The sequence below is a fragment of the Crocodylus siamensis genome, chromosome 4 (genome assembly GCF_052110815.1).
Source record: "Crocodylus siamensis isolate JL-2025a chromosome 4, ASM5211081v1, whole genome shotgun sequence".
Lineage (NCBI taxonomy): Eukaryota > Metazoa > Chordata > Crocodylia > Crocodylidae > Crocodylus > Crocodylus siamensis.
The window spans coordinates 41659247-41684708 of NC_143398.1; positions in this window are offsets into that span (position 1 = coordinate 41659247).

Genomic DNA, 25462 nt, shown 5'->3' on the forward strand with positions numbered 1-25462 from the left:
GATTCTCTCTCCCTAGGTGCAGCATCTTGCACTTGTCCTTGTTGAACTGCATCCTATTGTTCTCTGCCCACTTCTCTAGCCTGTGCAGGTCTGCCTGGAGTCGGTTTCTTCCCATCAGTATACTTGCTTTACCACATAGTTTGATGTCATCTGTGAATCTGGACAGAGTGCTTTCTACGCCCTCATCTAGGTCGCTGATGAAGATATTGAACAGCACCGGCCCAAGGACCGAGCCTTGGGGGACCACACTGCCCACACCTTTCGAGGTCAATACCAACCCATCCACCACCATTCTCTGGGTATGACCCTTAAGCCAATTACTTGATGTCAAAATAAATGTAGCAAAATATGTGGCAGCTCAGATTGAATCCAACGCAGAGGCCAAACACAATGAATAGGTGCTGCCAGTCTTACAAATTGAACTGATTAGACATTGCTTTTTCAGAGCAAATTTAATGGGGAAAAAAAGATTTTGAAAAAATCATGAACATGTTTTACTGCTTGCCAGAATAAAATAATTTGAAAGATCTTTTTCTGGTGTCTGTGTGTGTGCATGCATGCAAAATGTTGGAAGGTATTAGTTTTATCCCAATGCAGCATGTACACATTTTTTGAGAACTGACATTTCTGTGGGATGGGGAAAATGGTTTCTTCTCCAGCTTTAATAACACCACCTTAGGACATATATTCCTGGGTCATACCTGTCCACAATTATACATTGTCATTGCTCCTAAAAAAACAGTAATAATCTATATCCTGACAAGATTTTCCAATAATTGTTTTATATGATCTATAGATGTAGCTAAGGATATTATAATGGCATCTTCTGAAAATGGGTTCATCTTAAAATATATCACAAAGGGCAAAAAGCTAATAAAATAAAAGATGTGCTGGATCAAATTACTTCTTTCCTGATTAGTTTTAGAGGTAGAAACAAAAATAATCTAGGTTCAATCATGCTTCATTTTCTGTCTCCAATACTGAACCAAACACTTATGTCAGGTGTTGTATTAAACATGTGTACTCTACTAAGGAAGGACTGAGGTTTAACCTAAGTATAAGGAAGAAACAGTAAGCTATAATGTCCAAAATACTGATCTAACCATGTTGATTCATTATTTGTTTGGTGTTTGACAGCTAGAGAAAATAAAAAAAGAAAGATAATGGTAGACCAGCTAAATTTGAGACGTAAAGGGGAATAAAAGGATATTTTGGGGTTTAAATGGCCACATAATTGTCATATTCACAAGATGTCTAACCTACCGGTTTCTAACCTAATGACACATGTGGGAGCAATATTGTCAACACTTCATCCAGCAACCTTTGGTAGAATGATCAGGTGCCTTTTTACAGCTGGGGGCAATCCTCTGAAACCTTATAGTGACACCAAACACCATATTAGCACTGATCAATACCAGTAGATCAAATATACCATGACAGAGTCTACTCAAACTCCTGCTATTGTTAATCCAGAGTGAAATCAAGTAAGATACTCAGATTTTGAGTCCAAAATTAAATGGATCTTGCAGCAATAAAAGCAAGCAGAGCATAGCGGAAAGGTTCTGTGGGAGAGAAATGTAAATGCACCAGTCTGTGGAGCATTATGGAATGATTTTGGACAATACCCCAAGGAGTAAATTTTGGTGGTTTCAATTTCTATTCAACTTTCTTTTGATCTGATTTTCTATCATCCTACAAAACTATGAGAGGGAATCGCATATCCATAAAGGATTTGTAGGTGTTATTGAGAAAAGGGAGGTGTTTGATAGTTTTCACAAGGCATGTATTTTTTCTGTTACAGGGAAAAGGCTATTGTGCAGCATGGTAAATAGGTTCAGAATGAATGCCAAATGCTAAGAAACTCTAGTGCTGTATTTGCTGTAAGCAACTGTTGCTAGCCAAAACTGATTTCTTATTTCCCAGCTCATAAAACCTCTTAAAATTCATAGTTGGTTTTTGTCAAGTAAGTATTCTTCCTCTCACAATGCTGAGTGACTGGTTTTCTGGTCTAGAGATGACAGCATACCTATTCATTTTTTTTCCCCTCAGGCCAATAGTGAGAGTTCTAATATCTATGGCCATTTGTAGATGTGTTCACCATTTTCTAAACCATGTTAGCTGATTCACATCACACAGTTTGAATCAAATTTCACTTTGAATTAAGGGTTAATAGATGATCATTGACCATTATGGCAGGGGGACCTAGCTACATCCTATCTACACAGTTGAAAGCCTCTTAACAGGCCAAATTCACAGCCTCTTTGTGTGAGCTTATGCTTGGAAGTAATTAGGAGGTGGTAATACGACTCTTTAATCACTGCTACAATGTTTCAGTCCTACTGACAGTATTCATGCTTGTTTTTTCTTTTGATTACAATAAATTCTTTTACAATTTACAACATAAATATCTGTGTCGGGCTGTAGGGGTGTGCAGGAGAAGGTAGCAGATGGGAGGTAGAGGCAAGGACAAGAGGGCAGGGTGGGGATTTGGACTGGTGTAGGAGATTGCTGTTTCAAGGGTGACCGGGCCCAGGTGTGGGGAGGGAGGGGACTTAGCAGAAGACTCCCGGTGGGGAGGCAGAGTGTGGGGGCTGGTTTACATATGCCTCCTCCTGTAATTTATTGGGAAAAACATTCCTGGGGGTAGATTGGTATTTGCCTCCCACTGCTGGAATCTGTGGGGAATGACACATGGGACTTAATTCGCTTGAAAGTGCATGGCATGCAAACACAAATGTGATGTACCACGATAACCCAGGATAAAATTCTTAAGGCACAGTAAATTAAGGAGGATCAAACACTGTATCGTGTACACATGCCTTAAAAGTGCTTTTCCAGAAGCCGTAAGGGGTACAGTTGACCTGCAATTGATACTTAGTCACAGTGAGGTAGTGTTCCCACATTCGCCTTTGTAAAGGTGTTACTTTGTGCCTGATAGCCTTTTGTTGTGTTGCAGAAATTCAATTGAATTTCCCTTGCAGGGACTGATATTTGCAATGCTTATCCACCAAGTTCCTAAAGACTCATATATATATATAGGCCAAATTAGGCCATATGAATGTATTAATTAACATATATATATTTAATACATTCATATGGCCTAATTTGGACTGCCCTAGTCTGCATTAACTTTAACCCTCATTCAGTGAGAAACAGTGAATTCAGATGGGAGCCAATTTTAATTCAGACTACAAACATCTGCATGAATATAGTGACAGCTGTAGTCCAGATTAAACCTAGAAAAATGTAACATCTATAAACAGACTATATGTTGCATCTTCTTCTGAAGTCCCCATTGCTACTAGTGCCTTTCCCTTTACTAGATGCTGTAAATGTTTTATCATGATATGCCTTCCTTTGAAAAGGAAGAGGGAGAAGAGAGGAAAATGATATTACTTAAAAATGTGTTTTGTAAGCTTTGACTTCCTAGCAACAAATACTTACCCGGCTACCTTTAACTGGCCTTTATTTCTATGCATGGTACGGATTGGCCCACAGATGAACAATTTGCAGCAAGATAAAAGGGTGCAAGGGTTTACCACTCATTTTCTGGTCCATGATAACTCTTTGGGTATGCACCCTGACTCTTTAGTAGATGAAAACTAACTTCTGGTAGTTTAGTCCTCTTTTAGTGAGGCCTCATTTAGGGAGGCCCAATCTATTCATTCACTGTTTTCCAATGGCTGTTCAAATAAAAATGCACAAATAGTATAAGAAGCAGAGGCCAGAGCCCAGGGCCCCCACTTTGACCAGCACGTCTTCATTGGGCTACAGAATCACACTCCCTCCCGTCTGCTTAGCTGATGAACCTATGATTATTTCACTACCCCATTATACCTCTAGGGTTACAGAGAGCATATGGGAAAGTGGATACCAGAGGGAGCCTTGAACATGTTCAAAAAGCCAAAATGGGCTATCTTTGACATCTGGACATCTTGCATTGTGTTCAGTGATTTAGAAGCCTAAAAGCTATATAAATGTCTCCTAGAGAAAGACTTGGATTTAGCCCTTCCCTGTCTTCCAGTGACAAACAAGAAAGAAGCAAGCTACTTTTCTGAGAAGTCAAATCTTACCAGGAACAGAAATACATCCTGTACTGTAGACAAAGGGCTACCAAAGTTGTATGCACTTGTTCTTGAGGTGTAAATAATTTATTTTTCTAATTGAATTTATTTTCAAAATGTGGCATCTCCCTGGGGCACTAGAGATTCTGAAGTGACAAACAACTATCAAGCTCTCCTCTGTATGTTTCTTTTATGTTGGCTTGTTGACCTACGCTTGTTTCAGAGGTTATTTCTTATTTTTTTATTTGAACTCATGACTTCAACCAGAACGGGTATACTGTAGGTGATAGAGGAAATATCCACAGCAGCTGCTAAATGTTTTTAACTCTTATTAGCTTGGAGTTTGCTTGCAGGTGAGCAGGATGACAAAAAGCCCTAGTACTTTCTCTTTTTCAGAAAGTTGTGTTTTAAAAGGTCACTCTTGAGTGTCAATTAGCAAAATGTATGGTCCAAGAAAAAAGTTGAACTGTTAAAAGAGCCCCTTCCTCCCAAGTTTTTGTTGTTGTTGTTTTTCCCGCCCTACAAAATTCCATAAGTGGGATGTATGAAGACATGCGATAGTTGTTAAGTTTTGACATGAAGAAAGTTCCCCACAAGTAGATTATAAGTGTCCTTTAAACATTTCTTTCACTTTCTTTTGAAGCATCTATTCACACCACTTCATTCAGTGTTGGTGAAGCATTGGATTCCTATGTCCAGTTTTGGGCATTGCATTTTAAAGTATTTTAAGAGTCTGGACAGGGTCTAGAGGCAGATGGAAAAAAAATTATAAAAAGTACTGGAGAGAATTCCTTGTGAGGAAAAGTTAAAGTAACTTTTAGACTAGATAACAGAAAATTATGGGGGACTTGATAGTAGTTTTCTGATATTTGAAAGGCTGCCAGAAAGGTGGTGAAGAAAATTATTCTTTCTTACCACCAAGAGCAAGATATGAAGGAATGGGTTTAAACTAAAGCAAATTACATTTAGGTTGAATCTCAGGAAAGTCTTTTAAGAACAATACTACAATGGACCAAGCTGCCTAAGAAAGCTGTAGAAGAGTGGTGGGCAAAATATGGCCCGCAGGCTGGATATGGCCCACAAGGCCATTCTATCTAGCCCACGAGGCCCCTTAAAAAATGTAGAAAATTAATATTTCTCTGCCCTTGGTTCCTTCAAAAGTGACAGGAACCAAGGACAGTAGGACTGAGGGGAAGCCCAGCAGCCTCCAACAACAGCAGGGCCCATCCGGCCCCGCCCCCCCAGCCAGAAGCCCCTTCCGGGGTTTCTGGGCTGGGAGCACATGGCTGCTCCAGCAGCGCGGGAAGCTCAAGTAAGTAGGGGAGGGGGGACCCCAGGCAGGAAAAGAGCATGGGGGGGAAAGCAGCCCCGCCTACACCCGGTGCCCAGCAGTGCAGCTGCTTGCAGCCCACATGGGGCTGCCTGTGCCCGCTCCAGACAGCCCTACGTGGGCTGCGAGCACCTGCAGTGTGGAGCACTGGCTGTGGGGCGGGGCAGGGCCTGCTTCATCCCCACGCTCAACTTTTCCCTGGGTTCCTTCACTACATGGAGACAAGTGGCCTTTCACCCACCACATGGCTGGCGCCCTACACTGCAGGCGCTCGCAGCCCATGCAGGGCTGTCTGGAGCAGGTGTCAGTGGGGAGGGCTGCAAGCAGCTGCAGTGTGGGGAAAAGTGGCCCCTCACCTGCCCCATGGCCAGTGCCCCACGCTGTGGCCACTGCATCCCACATGAGGCTGCCTGTGCCTGCTCCAGACAGCCCCACATGGGCTGCGAGCAGCTGCAGCAGCATGCACCGGCCATCGGGTGGGCGAGGGGCCACTTTTCCCCATGCTCAGCACCAGATTCTTCCCTGCTGGTGAGCAGGGGGTCACGGCTGAGTGCTGCCCCCCACATGCACCGCAGGATGGGGGGGCACTGGGTGTGAGCAGGGGGGAAGCCAGTGGGAGCACAGGGCCCACATCAGTGTCCTGGGGCCAGTGCCGGTGGGGCCCAGAGCAGGGTGGCAGGAGCATGGGGTCCCAGCTGCAGGGGCTCTATGGAGCCGGGCCAGCTCCTCCCTCCCCACTGGTGCAGCCCAGCCTGGCTCCACAGACCCTTGCCGGCCTGTACCCTGCTCTGGGCCCCACCAGTGCTGACCCTGGGAGGTTGGTCCCAAGATGGTGACCAGGGGGTGGGGCACCTGTCAAGGGGCAGGGCTACCTATGTGGCCCTCGACAGCCTGCCAAAACTGGGTAAGTGGCCCTCTGCCCAAAATAATTGCCCACCCCCTGCTATAGACTCTCTTTCATTGGAGGCATTCAAAAAGACAAAAGCATGACATTCTGCATATGTACTAGGGGGTTAGACTACATAATCCTTAAGGTCCCTTTCATTCCTATGTTTCAATGATCTAATATTGAAACCTGAAACAATAAGATACCTGAGGAGATGGACAGCTGGTCTCTTCCAGCAATGCCCCTTTTTTACAGCTTCTATAGAAAATGAGTTTTAAAAAAAACTCACATTGCAGGAAGCGATTATTATCAACACTTGCAGCCAATCCCTCCATAAAATGCACTCCATTCAGCATCTCAGAATGTATTCCCTGTCACTGATAGATTCATGTAGTTGAGAGCAATAAGGTATCAGGTTTCCCCTCCCCTGCACCTCATTTGCTTCCTTCTACCAGATAAATTTCTATCCTTCTTAAAAATACACTAATCTGCAAATACATGAAACGCCAAGCTATTGCTATTTATTCAAATCCATCCTAAAAACACATCTTCCCCATAGACAAATGAAGAAATGTCTGAGGAAGGATTTGAATATAATGCAGCCATCAAGATATGCACATACCAAACCTGAGTAACTATTTCCTTTGTCCTTCCTCACCCTATTTTTCATGTTCTTACTTATTATGTCTAAAAATAGACCGAAAGATCTTCAGGGTGGGATTCTTATTGTGTATTTTTATTTAATCTATAAAGCACCTGGCTTCTTTGGCAGTATATGAATTACAGTAATAAACTACTGGCTTAGGTATTTCAATGACGCTGGGATTTACAAACATATCTCATTCCCCTTGTTTGCTAATGAATTTTCTTTACACCTGCCATCTAGCCACTGAGGATCAGTGCAGACATTTGCTGCACTTGATCTTTAAGCCATGTCATTGTAGATTGAGAGCAGTCTGTGCACATGTTTGCCAATGCTGACAGCCCCACCAGGAACCCACTCTAAGTAATGTGGGGGAGAGGGAGGTGTGGTGGGTCCAGGTGGGATTAACAGGTCTGCGGGGGGAGCGTTGGTGGGTTCATGAGGTTGCGGGCTAAAAATAGCTGTCAGGGTTGGGGAAGGAAAAGCACAGGCCTAAGGCTGGGGTGAGTGGCTGGGCTTTCCCAGCCCTGGGGCTGCTCTCTGAACATGTGCAGATGTTTGGTAGATTGAGCAAACCTGTTCTCAAACTAATTTAGATTGGGCAAGCCATTTTTTGCCCAGTTTAACCTCCTTGAATACTTGCAGATTGACACTTAAATTGACCAAAAACATTTTCCATAGCTGAATTTCTCTGATTTATTGACTTCAGAAGTATGTTCCATCTAGGCAGGATAAGAGTTTGGGTATTCATATACTGGAATGAACTTTGGGAAAAACATATGTACCAAAAAGCACAACACGAATCATAGATGTGCCATAAATTGGCTCAAAGCACAAAGGAATGTCTTGTATATCTTGACTTTAAAAAAGCCTTCAATCTGGTATCCTACGATCACCTCTTGGCTAAACTGGCTAACTGCGGCCTCGACCTCACCATGATCCGCTGGCTGGGGAATTGGCTCCGCAACCCAGAGGGTGGTGGTCGACGGGAGCCAATCGTCTTGGTGCGCTCTGACCAGTGGGGTCCCTCAAGGCTCTGTCCTAGGGTCTATACTATTTAACATCTTCATCAATGATGTGGACATTGGTGTCAGAAGTGGACTGGCCACGTTTGCCAATGACACTAAATTCTGGGGTAAAGCATCCACACCTGAGGACAGGAGTTTGATCCAGGTGGATCTCGACAGGCTCAGGAAATGGGCTGATGAGAACCTGATGGTGTTCAACACCAAAAAATGCAAGGTTCTCCACCTGGGGAGGAAAAACCTGCTGTATGCTTATAGGCTTGGCAATGCTACACTGGTTAGCACTACAGATGAAAGGGACTGGGGGGTCATGATTGACCACAAGATGAACATGAGCCTTCAATGTGATGCTGCAGCTAGTAAAGCGAGCAAAACGCTGGCTTGCATCCATAGATGCTTCTCAAGAAAATCCTGGGACGTTATCCTCCCCTTGTACTCAGCCTTGGTGAGGCCGCAGCTGGAATACTGCGTCCAGTTTTGGGCTCCACAATTCAAAAAGGATGTGGAGAAGCTTGAGAGAGTCCAGAGGAGAGCCACGCACATGATCAGAGGTCAGGAAAACAGACCTTACGATGAGAGGCTGAGAGCCATGGGGCTCTTCAGCCTGGAAAAGCACAGGCTCAGGTGATCTGGTGACCACCTATAAATTTATCAGGGTTGTTCACCAGCATCTGGGGGAACGTTTGTTCACCAGAGCCCCCAAGGGATGACAAGATCGAATGGTCACAAACTGCTCTGCAACCAATTCAGGCTGGACATAAGAAAGAACCTCTTCACTTTCTGAACCCCCAAGGTTTGGAACAGACTGCTGCCAGAGGCAGTTCAAGCACCCACTTTGAACGCCTTCAAGACACATTTGGATGCTTATCTTGCTCGGATCCTATGATCCCTGCTGACTTCCTGCCCCTGGGGCAAGGGGCTGGACTCGATGATCCTCCGCGGTCCCTTCCAGCCCAAATGTCTATGAAATCTATGTCTATGAAGGAATTATAAAGATTGTTTTCTGCTACCTTGTCACTTTGGCAGCCACCAGATAATTTTTGGGCCCCGTAACTTAAACCACCCCTAAGACTATTCCATGGTGTCTGTCCATAGTGACCTGTCATGGTACCATTATACCAACAGTGTTCATTGCAGCATGGAGAAGTCACAGTCATTTCCAGCCCTCAGACAGTCCCTATATCAAGGAGACAGGACTGGGAAAGGGCAGCACGCAGATATTTATGTACTAGGACAAAGGGACAGAGCCTGGCCCCAGACTTACAGTTCCTTCTACCTCACAGAATTGGGTCTCAACTTACTATCAGAGACCTTCTTAATGGAGGTGATACTTATGCGAGCCATGATCTCTTCTGAGGCACTGGATCTGTGTTACAAACTGAATGTAAATCAGGTGTTTATCACAGCCCCAGTACACTGTATAAAATACATCGCAATCAGTAGGGTTATACAGCCATAATGAAGGGCAGAGTTTGACACTATGATATTTAGTGTTTTCTCATTCAGAACACTTTTTGGCAAATCTCAAACAGAAGCAAATCGCAACAAATTAAGGACTAAGCACCTTAACAGCATGTGAATTTCAAATTTTCATCTGACCCAAGTGAGATGTTCAGTTTCCTGACATGCAGCATAGCAGATTTTTTTTCTTTTTTTGCAAAAGTACATTTCTTGATAAAGAGACACAGTTGATTATTTGAACTGACAATTTCTAAACCACATCTACTGACATTTTTTTCCATTGGTGTAATAAATATTTAAAATAAATGTCTCAAGGTTCACAGCACAGAATTCCAATGCTCACTTAAAAGCATTCTGTTAAAATACTGCCATCTTACAATAAAATCTAAAGGTAAATGGACTGTTATGAACTAATCTGCTGCATTATAATTTTGTTTTATTACTTCATGCTACTCTTACTAGCTTTTCCCATTTGACATTCTACAAGATGATGTATGATATCAAATGTTAGGAAAATATGCAATAGAAGGAGATATGTTCATTTCGTTCTCACAACCTTTCATTTGGCAAGAAAGACACAGACCAGAACTCATCAATCTCCAGGTGCAGTTTAGTGTCATTGGTTTAACCTATTACCAGACAAATCACTAAAAACTCAGAGGTTCAGAATGGATAAGCATGGAGTGCTTGTCCATAATCTACAAACTAGCCTTGAAGTATAATGAAAGACTTGCACTGTCTGATTTCAGCAGGATAAATGGTACTGGATGTGTCTGCATATGCAATTAATCTGAAGTAATAAACTCTGGAGCAGTTTGAGCTAGAGTACTCCCAGGTGCAGTGTCTCTATGTACACCTGGGACAGCAGCAATTTGAGCTGGGGCACAGCAGTTTATACCAGGGCTGCTCAGCCCCAGATGGCATTCGGCAGCGGAGGGGCTGGCTGGGCACGAAGGTGCTGAAAGTGCAGAGCTATATGGCTACGCAGCAGGCAGGAGTCTGGCATCTGGCTGGCTGGACTGACCAGGAACTATTTATGCCCATGGTCAGTGTCTACACATGGGCTACACATTAATCACAGAATAGGGCTGCACATGTAGATTCTGAGACTTTACTGTGGATCTAATTAGACAACTTACAGTAAACATCTCATGTAGATTCACCCAGTGACATCTAATGTGAGTTTTTGTCTAAGTTATTTCCTTCATTCAGGTTTCCCAGTATGTTGTATTATATGTTTTATTACATAGCATTATCCTCAGAGGATGGATTGTCATTACCTGTAGTCTGTACCAAGAATCGATCAACTAATCAAGCCAAATGTCTCTACACATTCAATTTTCTTAGCCCATAATCTTATTGTATTCTGTTATCTTTCACCCTGTCTAAGGACAGCAACTACAGACAAACACATCACCAGTCATGTGGCCATCTTTTGTAAACTTCCATTGTATGCCAGGAACAAGGGAACTTCTGGAAAACTACTTGGTGTAGGTCTATGCCTCCTGCAATTCTTCCAGTGTGGTCCTGAATTAAAATTTTGTAACTGGCTACTTTTGAACATGGGAATTTTCACTTGCTACTCAAAAGGCAAAAAATTTACATGCACACTAATTTAAAGTGGGAGGAATGTGCTGAGAACCTAGTCACTATCAGGGTTGCCAGCTCAAGAAAAGTTTTTTTTACTGACAATTTGCAAACTTGTTTACTTACAACTAAACCTTTTTACTGGCATATGTTTCCACTGACATACATTTTACATCATGTAAATGTAACCCATCTGCCAGGTTCTAGAGGCTCTAGATGGCAGTAACAAGGACCAGTTCAAGATATAAGAGATTTACACCAGCTTTCTAGATCTGATGTTAAGCCCCCATAAATAAACAAATAAATACATTTTCACTGGGTGATCTAAACTGAGCAAACTTTCCCACTCACAAGAAACATTCAACTGAAACAGGATTTAGTACAAGGGGAAAGGAGACAAACACAATCCTAGAAACGTTAAACAACAAACACACAACCATTAAACATTTAGTGAAACACAAACAGTTAATAGTCTCAGTAGCAAACCAGGCCAGGAAAGCTACTACCTAGCTCAGTGTGTTGGTAAAGGAGACTCAGCCAGGGCTGCTGCCCATGGACTCTACCATCTATACCAGCCAAAAGTGGCTCCCAAACTGGAAGACTGAGACCCACAAACAGTAAAATAGGCATGAGTAACCCCACATTCTCCAAGCTTGCATACTAATGAGGCTATCCAAAGAAGAAATATGCAGTTGCCATAGTAAAACATAACTAGAGCTGAACGTACATAACATAGCAGGGTTACATTGAGGAAGCACAAATTATGCAAACATACACAACTTAGAATTTTTGCAACCATCCTTTGAATCCTTCTATTTGTTATTATATATTGAAACATCAACACTGTCAATCCTTGCAGGAGTAATTTCCTCTCTCCTGACCCTGCAGCTCAATCCCAGCCACACTGCCACTGTAATGAGGCCAGATCAGAACCCTGGACCCAACCGATCAGGGCAATTCATACTGTGTACAGGTGCCACCTATAGCAAACCCAAAGCAGTACCCTGGTCCCATCTGGGCTGACTGAGGCAATCAGGGCAGCCAATCCCCTTACACCACAGGCAGCAGGCCACACCCACTTCAGCTTTCAAAAGTCATACCCAACTTAGAGTATCCTTGTGAAATTTTCTGATCCCCCCCCAATGCATTTCTCTGATTCTGGAGTTTTGACTTATGGGTCTGATTCTGGCTTCTGATTTTTCATAAGACCCTTGGCATCCCTGATTCTGGTTTTCTGCTCTTGATTTTTTATTTGATCCCTCCAGGTCTGGCTTTTGACCTTATTCTGTCTTGACTTTGATTACAGCTGATTCAAGTTTGGACAGCGGACCCTACCATATCCCCATTTCCTAGGAAATCAATCTGGACTGTACCAGGACTTCAGATACCTAACCACTAGGTTAGAATGGCCCATAAAAGTCCCTTTTTTGTCTTGCCTGGTGCCTCAGACTGCCTAGGGTCATATAGCCCTGCCTACCATTAAGGCAAGCATTCTTATAGGCAGCACAGAAAGATTCAGAAACAGTATATGGCTGGGTGTGTGGGACTACAGAGGATCCCGTGGGTTATAAAGCCCTGACAGAGTGCTCCTTGCAGGGTGCTGTGCTCCCACTCAGACGCAAGGTGGAGTTGCTTTGCCTGTGCCTCACTAAATACTTCTCACATCCAGCCTCATTCTGATGATGGAGGTTCAGTCAAGCTCATGGTTTCTTAGTTTTTTTATGGATAGTTTATTTTCTTTTATGCACAAGATGGTTTAGTGGCCCCTTACTTTTTAAAAAAAAATAAATTAGGTATAAATTTATGGACAGTTAGCAATCCTGGACAACGTACACCTAAGTCACTGTGAAATAAAGACATACTATTCAGAAGATTCATATAAAGGGTGTAACAGGGGCTCAGACAGAAGCTCTGCTACTTGGGTAAAATTCAGGCAGGATTGACCAAAAGATGAACCCTGCCAGGTGGAGGGACTTACACACCCAAGAGAGGATCAGGTGATTAGCCCACCAAAACCGGCATAAAAGCCAGTGGCAGAGAAACACTGATTGCCTTCAGGCACAAAGAGAGGAACAGGGAGTCTATGAGACTCCGGAGAAGAAAATGACTAGATTGACTGGTAACTTGGGAAGACACTGGGAGTGCGGGACTCTGGGAGGCTTGGTAGGTCTCGTACGAAAGAAAGCGTTCACCTCAGAAATAAGCGACGGCACTTGTGAGTGCAGGAATGCTAAAGGCATTGGGAGGAGGATCTACCGGGAGTCTGAGAAGAGAGAGATATGGTCCCTCAATGTCTATGGGGTATGACTGGAATCAATACAACCCCTGAACTGGCCGTGAAGGCGGCAATGCCAAAAGTGGCGAGATAAACTGAGAGGGAGCTGCAGGGGAGTACTTGTAAGGAGTGAGAGATGTGGCAGATGCGTCCCGCCAATGAGGCAATTGGCGGCAAGTATCAGTTACAAAGTATCTAGGTGTTCTACAGTGAAAACTTCAAATCTACAGCCCAGGTGCTGCCCTCATCAATGAAGTAATAGATGAGACTATGGTTACTATATCTCTTTAACTGAAAAAATAAACTAACGCTTTGTGCCTATAACATCAGGACGGCAGTTATTCATTTCCATCACCAAAAGACACTAATCCCCTTCCTTTTTCTTCTTCATCCAAGTTGTGGCAGGAGACTACAGAGGGGGAGATGCACCTAAGATTGTCAACCCACTCACGAAGGGTAATGAACATGTTCTCTAAGTGCACAAAACTGAGAAGCAATACAATTTTAACTCCAGTGTTGAACAATTCCTAGATGATCTCTTCTAGATACAGATATAATTATGGATAAGAACCTGAACAGATCAGGAATCCACTCAAATCTTTATCTGAAGGTGGGTTTTTTTTTTTGTTTTTTGTTTTTTAGAAGAAAAGGAAAAATAAAAAAGATTCTCCCATCCTCTGGGGTTACACAAAGGCAACAAACACATACTTAGCAAGTCTGTCCTGGCTTCCCTCCCATAGTTAGTCTTAATAGGGTGCATTTAATTCTTCATTCTGGGTATATTTGGTCTGGCTTCTTCCTTCCAGATTGTTTGCAAAACACCAGTCAGATTTCAGTAAATTAGAGTTTCCCAGTGGGAAACCTTCTTGAAACGCAGAACCCAGTCAGTCCTGAAAAAGTGAATATCTTAAATTAAAAGGAATATTCAACTGGAATATTAGTAGTTGCTCCCATGTCTTGTAGACACAGCCCAGTAATTTATTGAACTCCTTTGCTCCCATTGGTGGGGCTGACAATTTTAACATTTATAGGTGGGTTTGCTACCCCTTGCAAAGTCAAAAGGTCAGAGAAGGAAATACCCACCCCACCAACTCACCATTCACATATTCTCATCTGACCCAGTATTTATATGGAAAACTACCAAATTACAAGAAAAGAAATTACAACACATATAAGGCTAAAGAGCCAGCAGGAGCTATTCTAATTATTGTCTGAGCTCTTAAACCCTATTGAATTTAATCCAGTGATTGCTGCATTAAGCCCATATCTTGTTCACTTAGAACTTGTCTTTTAGAAAGGCCTCTGTGGCAAACCCTGACCCCAGATTTGGCCATTTTCACCTTTGACATGCACTACCACGGTGTTCTCACACCTTCAGCTCTTTACTGTCCGCTGCTTGACCACTGAGAACAAAAACAGATGCTCCAGTTGTCATCTCCCTGACTTATAGCACCTTAACTTTGCCCAGCTCACCCATGTCTTGCTGGCTTTTAGCAGACGGAGTTTTGTTGGGTAGAGGAATCACAATCTTATTCAGTCATATGCTCAGAAATTATAGCTCTCTTCTATAGAGGCTTGCCTGTATGATTAATGCTCTGACCACTGACAAAAGTTATAAAAGATAACAAAAATATTATAGAAACAAGAGCAAATGTAAAAATTTGGAGCCATATGTTGAGATACAGACAGCGATATAAGAATAAACAAAAGAAACTATCACAACAATGATTTGACCTTAACCTTGCATCTTAGTGGTAAGCTCTACAAATGCAACTCCTGCTCAGCTACACAGGTTAAAAAGCAACTGCTGCCTCTGACCTTCATGTCAGGGCTTCCTGAAAATTATCCTTTCAACCTATTACACTCAGCCCACTGGCTGAGTGACTGAAGCACTTTATACTCAGGATAATTTAGACAAACATATGCTTCCATAGCAAGTCGTAAATATGGTTTCTTATCTTGCTATTTACATACATTATCTATTGGATTCTGGGGGAGCCCATACTATGCATATACTCTCTTGCACCACGAAGTATGTATCTGTTTACCAGACAAGGAGTATTTTCTGATCCATTTATATTTCAGGGAGTATTTACATCTTTTCAGACATAGCCTAAGAATACTGTCCCTCACTTCTCCAGCTGTGAGCAATCTGAATAGCCTGACTAGCCAGGTGTCATTCTTGTTGCAGTCTCTCTTTTTAAAATTTAAATTCATTGTTGTCTGGAAGAACCATTCTCATGTGCCTTGAACCATGTCCACAAGGGTCTATTTGACTGGCTATTAAACTTACCCATGTTAACATGTCAGATGCTAAATTCTCAGCAATTACTTTTCTCTGGAAACACTTTAGTTAACCATTGCCCTATTAAGCAGTCCCAGACAAAATATAAAACATTAATTACATTACTACAACAAGCAGACAAGGTTCTTTGGGTGAATCTTATATTTTTTATTAGACGAACTAAATAGTTGGAAAACAATTATTAAGCAAGCTTTCGGGTTCAAAAACCCTTCATCAGGATAAGGAAGTTTCAGCAGTTGGTGTGTGGTCTTCCTGGATGGAATGAAAAGTGAAGAAGTCAGAGGCTGGGCTGGTATACATATAAGACAGGCAGTCTGTGAAGATGTAGACTGAGGAGTCAATGGGTGAGAGACAGGCTGGGTTGAGGGGAGAGAAGGGGGATGAATAGTGGAGAAGTACCTGGGAAGTCAGCTGTCAGGCAGGTTATAATGTGTCATAAATCCAATGTCTATATTTAGTCCATGATTTTTAGTGTACAGGAGGTTGATGAAGTGGAGTTCATAGGTTCGTCTCTGGGAAGTGTTTTGTAAGTTTCCTCTGAGGATCATTAAGGAAACTAGTTGTAACGTAAGGTTAACCACTTCGTTTTGAAGCTCAGATTGTCTACAGAGAACCAATAATACATTCTACAAGTACCATATCAGGGTACTGTCCAACTGACATTACTACTGCTGTGACATGCGGCACATAGCATATGTTAGACAAGGCTGAAAGATATCCATCTCCTGCCCCTCAGAATCCACTCTCAAAAGATAAACTGAGCTTCTCCAGTCTTCACACCTGGTATTTCTTACTCTAACTTTATTTTCCAGGTGATAAATTCAATTTCACAATGTTCTACAAACTTAGCTATTCTCCATTGGAATAGCCTCTGTCTATCAATCGTTATCTCCGTGTCTTCCATTTCCATCTTCACTTCCTTCATTTTTAAAGTGAAGCTTTCAAAATTCTTATCAGTTAGAGCCTGTCAAGCATTTTATTGATCTCTGTCAAGTACTTGGTAAATAAAGTCTGACATTGCTTGATAAATCAAATTCAGAGTATAAAAAGGAAAAAAAACAACAGGCCCCAAACCTGGCTACTGGAAAGGTTAAAAATGAACTATTTTCTAGTTCCATGTTTATTTAGCTGACTAGTTCTTTTCCAGGAAAGAAATAATAATAGTAATGAAAAAAAAACAGGCCAAAAGTTGCAAAAACAAAAGCTAGGAGAACTAACAAGTGAAATCATTGGCAATCTTGACTGTGTCCAAGTAAACTAATAATTTCATATTTGTATTAATTAAATAAGAAATATATAATGAAAGCTTTTAAGACTTAATTTTGATCTTGGTGGCTCAACTGACCCTTTCCCTCTCCCAAGTTAGATTTGGGTAAAAATTTTAACACAACACTATTTTGTCAAAAATTAAAAATTCTAATTGATTGAAAAATTTTAAAAATATGTGTCAGGGTTGACTAGGTAGTTTTACTAATAGGTTAGGCAATGGGTTTATATGGGTTGATTTCAACTGGGACATTCCCGTGCCTGGTGGGGGATTGGTCAAGGTGACTCCTGGAGGTCTCTTCCCAGCCTGATTTTTCTATGATTATCTATATCAGCTAATGACTTCAGTCGAAAACAAAATGATTATTTTGTTTGAAACCTTACATTTGAAAATCTATTTCAAATTAAAAATTTAAGAAGCTCAATAAGTCTTTAACCCCAAATTACAATTTTTTTTCAGCTTTTCAGTTTGCTAAACATTTTTTTTGGTTCTGAGAGTTGCGTGCAAGCCCAAACTCAGTCATTTGCTTTATTTTACCCCCACATCAGACCTCTTTTGAAGTTGGCATTAAAATCTACAATCCCTGGACAGACCAGTTAACTTCACCCACTTTTCATTACTATGCCACCATAACAACAATTGCTGAAGATTTTTGGAATACATTTCTGTCTTAGGCTATTGATATTTCTATTTATTTCCTTGGACACTAATCAATTTTGGTTGGAAACCAAGCAACCAGTCCCTTCCCTGCCCGAGGGCCTGAGGAACTCATTCTGAATTGTCCCCAGGCCCACAGGCAGTTTATCATTTCATTGGTGGGGTACATCTGTGGCACATGTATTGGACAAAGGAAAGGATTACAAATAGAACATCTGTATTCAAATATGCTTCTCTTTCCCTTAAGTAATCAAGGGCAGAGCAACCAAAATGTATTGAGCTGTGTAGTGCAGCCTGCCTTTTGGGAAAAAATTATGCAAGAGTTTCTGGTATCTGCTAGTATGTGTAAAAGAACCCAGTTTTAATATATGTAGAAAAAAATGGATGTCAAAAAGTTTGGTGCTTGCTTAAATTTATTTTTTACTTAGGCAAATAGTACTTGCTTTCCCTTTTAAATGTTGTCATTTTGTATAATACATGCTTTTTTTGCTTTGCATTCACCTTGAGTCAAGGCAGATTTGAGCCTCAATTCTAGAAAATAATACGCTTTTAAAGATATACTTACATTATATTAAAAATGCCTAATATACTTTAAAAGAATGAGATGATCAGAAAAAAGATTATGAAGGAGATACAGGAACAAGAAGGAATTTCCAGCTGTCTGGATACATCATCCAGAGGAAGGATGACCACCTGCTAAGAACCATGCACTTTAGCCTGGCGGTGGGCAGGCAGCCAGGAGGCAGACTGTGCAGGCAGTGGCTCCATGCCATAACAGAATGGTGCAGCCCAGGATCAAAAAATGCCATATGCTGAAATGGAGACAGGGCACAGTGAACAATAAGTGCAATATACGAGCTCTCTCTTCAGTCAGACTGTGGGACAGACCACTGAACACCACCTGGTTTTCATTGCTGTCACATTTATTGGCATGACCTTCAGAAGGTTTAACTCAAAAAGAAAATCCCATCTACCATGCAAGTACACATACCAAGATCCATGGAATTATAAAGTTTGGGGCTAGGAACAAACATTCAAAAAACTCAAGCTGGAATTGATCTAAGTTATGTGATTTTCTGCAAGCACCATAGTTTAGACTGGTAGTGAACAGAACATACCCGTCGCCCTTCAGTGGGGGGAGAGGAAGAGGGGACAAATCGTAGACCAGATTCCACCATTTTAAACTAGCATATGTGTGCTTCTGTTCTGTTACAGGTATAGACTAGTTTTGTGTGCTGAACTTCTGTTCTGTTACAGGTATATATATGCTTCCGATAACTTATACTGGTAAAAGTATAATGTCTGTACCGGGCCTGGGAGAGGAAACTTCATTTGAGCTGAACAAATTGCCCCAGTTGGTCAGTCAGTCACTTAAGAAATAAGTGTTTGGCTCTTTTCAAGGGAGAACTGTGGAGCACAAACACATTGTAAACTATCACTTTCAGAATAAATGTTAAGCTAGCAACGGGTAGCAGAAAATGGCCCATCTTAAGCACTATAATCATTTAGTGGTATGATGCAAAGCCCATTGAAATACTCCCCTTGCCTTCATTGTTTTATGGCGTTGTGTGGGTAAGTGTGATTTCTAGAGGCAGGAAGTTCTCTTTGGGCATGTCTACACAAGAAATGTTAATGTACCTTAGCCCAAGTTATTGTGCAGTATGGGCACGCTTCTACACATTAACTTAGGCTAATCACAACTAAACTTGATACCCGCAAATACAAGTAATCCACAATTACACACATGTAGATGCGATTTGGCACTAACTTTACTGCAAGGTCTGCCCAGCAACTAGGTGGTGGGTCTGAGCGAAGGGCTCCTGGCTGGCCACCTCTACTGCTCCAGGACTGAGCTGCTTCTTGGCAGCCCCTAGCTTCAGGGTATAAAAGCCTGAAGACATTTTGTGCCTTGGGACGCACACACTGGGCAACCAAAGGGAGCGCCTGTTCTGTGTCCAGGAGTGCCGCAGGCCTTTTGTGCCCACCTGGACATGCCACAGGCTCTCTGCCTGGCCTGTCCCCTTTGCAGAGCTGCTGCCTGGCCACAGGTGAGTGTTGCAGAGGGATGCAGCTTGCTGCACTCCTTGCCCAGCCCTTGACAAAACTTAAGGACAACAAAAAGTCCTCCTTCAGGGAGCAAAAGGAAGGCACAGGGTAGCACAGGACCCCTACAAGACAAACTAGGGCAAATGGTGACAGAGACAGGGGACAAAGCTAATCTCTTCAATGAGTTGTTTGCATCTGTATTCCTAGACACAGACCAAGACAAATCTCCCAATTGGATCATAGATAGACACAGGAGGGACACCAGCCCACCAACTGTTAGGGCAGGCTTAGTGAAGTAGTGGAGGGGCTGGATTTGTTCAAATCAGTGGGCCCAGATGAACTTCATCCAAAGGTGCTGAAGGAATTGCCCAGTGTCATAGCATCTTCATTAATGATGTGGACACTGGAGTCAGAAGCGGACTGGCCAAGTTCGCTGATGACACCAAACTTTGGGGCAAAGCATCCACACCTGAAGACAGGAGAGCAATCCAGGCTGACCTGGACAGGCTCAGCAAATGGGCGGATGAGAACCTGATGATGTTTAACACTGAAAAATGCAAGGTTCTTCACCTTGGGAGGAAAAAACTGCAGCACCCTTATAGGCTTGGCAGTGCTACACTGGCTAGCACTATGAAAGAAAGAGACTTGCGGGTCACCATTGACCGCAAGATGAACTTGAGCTTTCAATGTGATGCTGCAGCTAGTAAGGCAAGCAAAAAGCTGGCTTGCATCCATAGATGCTTCTCAAGAAAATCCTGGGACATCATTCTCCCCTTGTACTCAGCCTTGGTGAGGCTGCAGCTGGAATACTGCATCCAGTTTTGGGCCCTACAATTCAAAAAGGATGTGGAGAAGCTTGAGAGAGTCCAGAGGAGAGCCACGCGCATGATCAGAGGTCAGGAAAACAGACCTTACGATGACAGGCTGAGAGCTATGGGGCTCTTTAGCCTGGAAAGGCTCAGGCTCAGGGGTGATCTGATGGCCACCTATAAGTTTACCAGGGATGACCACCAGTATCTGGGGGAACATTTATTTACCAGAGCGCCCCAAGGAATGATGAGGTTAAACGGTTATAAACTACTGCAAGACTGGTTCAGGCTGGACATAAGGAAGAATTTCTTTATTGTCCGAGTCCCCAAGGTCTGGAATAATCTGCCATTGGAGGTGGTTCAAGCACTTACATTGAGCACCTTCAAGAGAAAATTGGTTGCTTATATTGCCGGGATCCTATGACCTCAGCTGACTTCCTGCCCTTTGGGCAGGGGGCTGGACTCGATGATCTTCTAAGGTCCCTTCCAGCCCTAATGTCTAGGAAATCTATAGCAGAGCCACTGGCACAGCTGTTCAAGTACTCATGGTGCTCTGGTCAGGTCCCAGAGGACTGGAGAAGGGCCAGTGTGGTCCCTATTTTCAAGAAGGAGAGGAGGGAGGAACCAGGAAACTGTAGGCCAGTTAGTCTCACTTCTATCCCTATGAAAACTCTGGAAACAATCATTAAGGATCACATTTGAGAGAGCCTAGCAGGGGAAAATAATGCTGAAAGGAAATCAGCATGGGTTCACTGCAGGTAGATACTGCCTGACTAACCTTGTTTCTTTTTATGACCAGCTCACAAAATGCTTAGACACAGGAGTCGAGGTAGATCTCATCTACCTAGACTTCAAGAAGGCCTTTGATACGGTATCACATTCTGTTCTCATAAATAAACTGACAGGCTGTGATGCAGATGATTACATGGTCAGGTGGGTGGCAAATTGGCTTAGGGGTCACACCCAGAGAGTGGTGGTGGATGGGTTAATATCAACCTGGAAAGATGTGGGCAGTGGAGTCTTGCAAGGCTTGGCCCTTGAACTGGTGCTATTCAATGTCGTTATCAGTGACTTGGACGAGGGCATGGAGAGCACCCTGTCCAAGTTCATAGATGATACCAATTTATGGGGCAAAGTTAACACACTAAAGGGTAGGGATTGGATCCAGAAGGATCTGGACAGGTTGGAAAAATGGGCAGAATGATATAGGATGCAGTTCAACAGTTCATTTTTTTGTATGCAAGATGTTCAGCAAAGAAAAGTGCAAAATGCTGCACCTGGGCAAAAAGAACCACCAAAACTCTTACAGGCTGGGGGATGACCTTCTCAGCAGCACAGCAGTAGAAAGGGATCTTGGAGTCATAGTTGACTCCAACATGAGTCGTCAGTGTGAAGAAGTGATCAACAAGGCTAACCGCATTTTATCACGCATTAGCAGATGCATGATAAACACAGATGCTTCTTGTACATGCGACACTGGCCAGGCCATGGTTGAAGTACTGCAGTCAATTTTGGGTGCCGCACTTCAATAAGGATGCAGAGAATCTTGAGAGAGTTCAGAGGAGGCCACTTGTATGGTCAGAAGCCTGCAGGCAAGGCCCTATGAGGAGAGACTGAGGGACCTAGATCTCTTCAGCCTTTGTAAGAGAATCAGTTCATTAGGGGACGGTAGCAAGGAACAGGAGATGCTCTATTTACTAGGGCAGCCCCTGGAGTAACTAGGAACAATGGCAGATTTAGGTTGGACATTAAAAAGAATTTTTTCATATTTAGGGTTGCCAGAATCTGGAATGGGCTTCCAAAGGAGGTGGTGCTCTCCCCTGCCCTGGAGGCCTTCAAGAGGAGACTGAACAAGCACCTAGCTGGGGTCATCTGATCCCAGGGCTATTTCCTGCCCAGGGCAGGGGACAGACTCAATGACTTACTGAGGTCTCTTCTGACCCTAACATCTATATAAATATATAAAAAAAAATATATGTATAAACACACACATACACACACACACACACACACACACCAGCCAACCCGTACATTGCAGTATCAATATTACCTGTGCATAGTACCTGTCATTGTGTTTTGTAGAAAGGGCATTACCTATGGTAGGGAAGGCCAACCTGTGGCACAGGCAGCCTGTGTATGGCATACAGTAGATTAAGGATGGGACAGCCAGTGGCAGATAGGGCAGGAATCAGAAAGCAAAGCAGCAAATCTATCAGGTAGTACAGGGAAAGAAGCAGAAAGCAGAGTAGCAGGTCAGGCAGGGAGCACAGGGCTGGAAACAGAAAGCGGAATATCAGATCATGCTAGGAAGGGGGTCAGACAGGAACCTGGGGAGAGACAGAGTGAATTTTTGACACACTTGCCAAAAACACTGGTGCCCACTGACCTACAGAATAGGACACAATGAGATCCCAGGGTCTGCCATAATACAAAATACTCAAATCTAACACAAGCCTGCCCCCTCCTCCCTCCCAATCAGCATGGGGAAAAAAGTCCCTTATCTTCGATTTGTATACAAAGGGGCAGGGGACATTAGGGGGTGAAGGTAGGTGGCTGCTGTGGCTTTGACTCTGACCATGACCCAGGTTCAGGGCCAGAGTCAGACCCACTGCAGGCTCCTGCCCCCACCTCCACATGCCCTTTGCAGCTTCTGCTATACTCCCTCCTTTCCCCCACTTTCTGTCATGCACAGCTTGGCTCAGGCTCAGGCTGGATTCCCTCCCAGGCATGGAGCACATGGAAATTCCATCCCCTGCCTGGCTGGTCAGCAGCACCAGCGCTGCTGCATGGCTGCCAGGGGTGGCGCTTCCATGCACTGTGCTTCAGCAGGATACAGAACTCAAGCAGCATCTGATTGTAAGGGCGATAGGGAGGGGAAGGGGCAGAGACTATGGAGAGTTGAAGGGGAGGGGCAGAGGCTATGGGGAGCTGGAGGTATGGAGGTGCCAGTGAGGGAGGGGGGCAGGAAAACTATGTAGGGATGAAGTGGGGAGCAGCAGAAGGCAAGGAGGCAACCCAACCCTACCAGCCTCCTGGCCCTGCCAACCACGTGACTCCCCCAGCCACTGCTTTTACTGCTTACCAGTGGGACTAAGGGGAGGGACACATTTAACACAACCCTTCAATAATTAGATTCTATATCTGGAAAATTATAACATTATACATTTTCCATATTTGAAATCTAATTATTGAGGCTGTCTTAAATTCAGGGTCAACTTAGATTCAAGTAAATATGATAGACAATAATACAGACACTGGTACCATAGAAAGTATGATGTGGAATCAAGTTAGAATACTTGTATTCTCCTCGTTCTGCTAAATCCCCATTATTCATCATTATTTTACTGTTGTTAGAACTGGGCAACCATTTTCAACCAAAACCTTTTTAAGGAAAAATGCAGGTTCTGTGACATCATGACTTTTTTCAAATTCATAGTGATTTCATCAAAATCTACATTTTAGGAGGAAAAACCCTGAAAAAAATCTAGCTTTTTTATATTTTTCAGTGTTTCAATATTGTAGTTTGAAACTGATTTTACATTGTGATACTTCATTTTTTTAAAATCAGAAACATGACTCTTCATATCTTACATTTACTGAATCAAAACCTAAAATAGATTTCTCTTCAGCTCTGATTTACCAGAATATTTTCAAAATTGTCTGATGTTCAACTAGAATTATTTTTCCCCAATTTTTTTGTTTAAATTGCCAGCAAACCAAACTAAATCCATTATTCACACAACTAATTCCTGTAGCACCTAGAAGTTCCAATCACAGAAAAGGAAGTCACTGTGGTAGGTGCTGTACAAACACAGAATAAACTCAGTCTCTGTCCCCACAGGCTTCTAAAAAAGAAAGAGAAAGAGGGGGAGAAAGACAGATGGATGCCTCTCCACAAAGAAATGGACAATGTGAGACAGCAGGACCTTTCCTGTTCTCATTCATTTTTTTGTATGCAAGAAAAAAGGCTCAAAAGTGACATCTTCCAGTAGGGGGAGAAGAATGAACTATTCAAAGGTTTGAGCCTCCAGACACAAAATAAATATTTGTTGCACATTTTCTGTGCGTACTTGGCTGGCATTAGGCACCTGGCAGTGCCATGCTAGAATTCAGAATGCCACTGCCAAGTACAGACCTAGATCAGATAATTTTCTGCCTCTTTCTCACGCCAGTCACCTTGTGGAAGGCTTTCCTACAGAAAACTCAAGGGCTGCAAACCGTAAATGCAAATCCCAGGGATAGCAAGAGTGGGAAGTCTAGGTGAACAGAAGCAGACAAGAGGGCAGGGGGGAAATTGAAAGAAGTCCTCAGAAAGCTCACAATTCAAAAACATCTGTAAAGGCTTTACAAGCTTTGGGAATGGCTCCAGATTCAGTGATGTAATTCCAGATTTTGAAAGGGAGTAATACGGTCCTTGGTGACTGGAGTGGTGCCTCAAGCTTGAAATGCAGAGCAAAAGGAAGCACAGAGATAGCTACTGGGAGCCATAGAAGAGAGAAAGCCAGGGGAACAATGACAGCTTTTGTATAGCACACAAAGGGTCTTTTCCAAAACACAAAATAAAAACCCCTGTAAACAACAAGAAAAACCTCTACTGCTTTACTTAAGCAGCCAACGACACTGAATAAATGAAGAAAGAAATGATGGCTCAAGAATATCCTGGATCATAAAAACATATCGGATTCGTCTACACGAGCCACCCACTGCACAGTAACCTGTATTACAGCTCAGTAGCAACCCAGCACAGTTGCCTAGTGATGCTGACTCCACAGTAGCTCGTACACCAGAGCTCTGTGTCATGGTTTGTGCTCAGCAATGCTACTGCGCAGTGTGTCTAGTGTAGACGTACCCACTGTGGACTAGTGTGTCATTATTGTTTTCTGCTATGGGGAGAACTGAAGGAGAAAGGGAGGGAATCGGTATCAGATAAGTCTAATAGTGGACATTTATTAGTTTCTGGGACAAGTCCACATCTCCAGTCTGAAGAGCAAGAAGCAGTTGCATTAGCAACTGAAAGACATCTCAGGAGAGGGAGTGAAGAGAATGGGGGGTGAAGAGAATGGGGAGAAGGAGGAAAGAAAGAGACACTTGCTAGCCAACAGGGCTA